Source organism: Monopterus albus, unplaced genomic scaffold (assembly GCF_001952655.1).
Source record: "Monopterus albus unplaced genomic scaffold, M_albus_1.0 scaffold532.1, whole genome shotgun sequence".
NCBI lineage: Eukaryota > Metazoa > Chordata > Actinopteri > Synbranchiformes > Synbranchidae > Monopterus > Monopterus albus.
The window spans coordinates 7,978-10,372 of NW_018128412.1; positions in this window are offsets into that span (position 1 = coordinate 7,978).

A 2,395-nucleotide genomic window follows, 5' to 3' on the forward strand; every position below is an offset into this window, starting at 1 on the left:
ACCGATGGGTTCAATTTGCAGGACGGCTCAATGGGAAGGAAGATTGTTACATCTGTACTAAGGCTAGGACAGAGAGATTGTTTGTGCTGAACACAGTGTTCAGTTGGCAGGAGTGTAGTCGTGAGGTCGCGAAGACTGACTTAAATCCTCGTCCGTGGTGCAGGGCTGAGTGTCTATCCTTCCTGGGCTTACCATCATACCACCTAATGGCTAACTTTAGAGCAGAAGGGAAGACTAATGCCCGGTGATGTAGAGAATTGGATGTAACTGTCTCCCCAGCCATCTACCACCCACTGGCCAGACTGGGAGTGACCCTAGTGTCCGTAGCTCAGCCTATCTCTCCATATCCATCCTTCCACTACTGTTTTTGCTAGCTGATCAGCACCCGGTCCCACTTCTTCCTAGTTGTTGTTTACTTTACCACATCACATATAAATATTGTACAGCACAATAAACCTGCTTGCACGTCAGCAATCTGGGTCTGTTTTTTTTCTTCGCTCACTCACCCTCCAACGAGTGAGTGGTTATAACAGATTGACTGTGTCAAACACAGCCAACAGATCTAAAAGCACCAACAGTGTTATGAGGGTGGACGCCTCAAGTAAGAACATTGGAGTCAACAAGCAGGACTTGAACTCAAGACAGACAACAGGCAGATTTTATTGAGCTACTGAGTGTGAGGAGAGATAGGCCCGGTGCTGTGAGGGGTGCCACCGAGCCGGTGCTGGCTGGGGGCCTGGGGCAGAAAAGCAGCAGGGCAGGACAGGGCCTGGGAGGCGGCAACCATATTATGGTGGTGGAGTAGGCAGTGGCAGGATTGGTGAGACGGTATACCTCGGCAGAGAGGGTACCGGACTGGTCCGGCAGAACAGCTGGGGACGAGGCAGGCAGACAGCGTGGAGCTGGGGATGAGGCAGGCAGACAGGGTAGTTGATGTAACTGGAGCAACAGGAACTCACAGGTGAATTTGGCAGGCGGAGAATGGTTGGTTTGGCCAGAACACGAGGGGCAAACAGTTGAGTGGAGCAGGCCAGGGAATGGTCAATGTGGCTGGAGCACCAGGAAGATACAGGTGAGTCAAGCAGGGTATCGCAGTGTCACTGCAGATACTGTTGCTAGCAAGTCAGGCACAATTGCTGTATGCGTGGAACAGGGGTATAGCTGTGCTGTTGGTGATTCAGGAACTCAGGTAAGTAGGATAGGCAGAGAGTGTGGACAGTGTAGTTAATCAGACACAGCATGTAATGCTGGAAAGAGGAGTGACAGCATTACTGATGATTCTGGTACTCACAGGCAGATACAGTAGTATTGATAGCATTGCAGGTTGATCAGGTACACAGCACGTAGTGCTGGAACAGGAATATGATGGCACTGTTCATGATTCTGGTACTCACAGGTTAGTTGGATAAGCAGAGAGTGTTGACAGCATTGCTGGGAGATCAGGTACACACAGCACATAGTACTGGACAGGAGTGAGGCAGCCCCGCTGAGGAGTCATGAACAAACAGGTAAGTAATGCAACAACTTCAATCTCTAAAGCAAAAAAGTTTTCTTCTTCTGCCAACGAAGAAAAAAGGCAGTGCCGGGCAACACTGGCTGGCAGTGCAAAGCTGGAGATGGGGCAGTTGGTAAGGCTGGAGAGGAGCAGTGATGGGGAAGCGCTGACAGTCTGAGCAGAGTGGGTGAAGGGTTGGCTGGCAAAGTAAGCAGCATCGGGATTGCATTGAATGACGAAGTAGAGTAGATGGTGAGTAGATCGGTGAGGTAGAAGTGGAGCAGTGCCGGCGTTGCACTGACTGGCAGAGCAGGATAGATGAAGGGCTGGATGGCAAAGCAGGAGTGAAGCAGAGTGTCTGGCAGAAAGTGTGTTGAGCTGAGCAAGCTGAGCCGGAGGGTGTAGCTGGCATAGGGTGTGTCAGACTGGGCTGGTGTTGCATAGTTGGCAGAGCTTCTGTCAGGCTGGGGTGAGCTGAGCTGGAGTAGCGTAGCAGGCAGAGAATGTGCCAAGGTGGTTGAGCTGCACTGGAGTAGCATAGCTGGCAGGACTGAGTACAGTAGAACAGGAGTAAAGACAGTAACAAACCTGGAACACAGGGCACGAATCAGGGAATACTAACAGGGCAGCTTAGCAGAGTGAACAGAGATCAGCCAGAACAGGAGTGACAACAGGACTAACACCAAACTCAGGCTAAATACTCTCAGGCCAATTGATGAATTGGCAGGAGCTGTGCCGGTCAACCACGCCCAGCTGCTCAGTGCAGCGTGTACTTTTATGAAGAATAATCGGAGTCAAATATCACCTTTCAAACATTTATTATCATAACTGAATGGACCTTCGAATAAAGCAATTTACAGAGCTCTGGGTTCCATTTATCTGAAGCCCTACCAAACAACA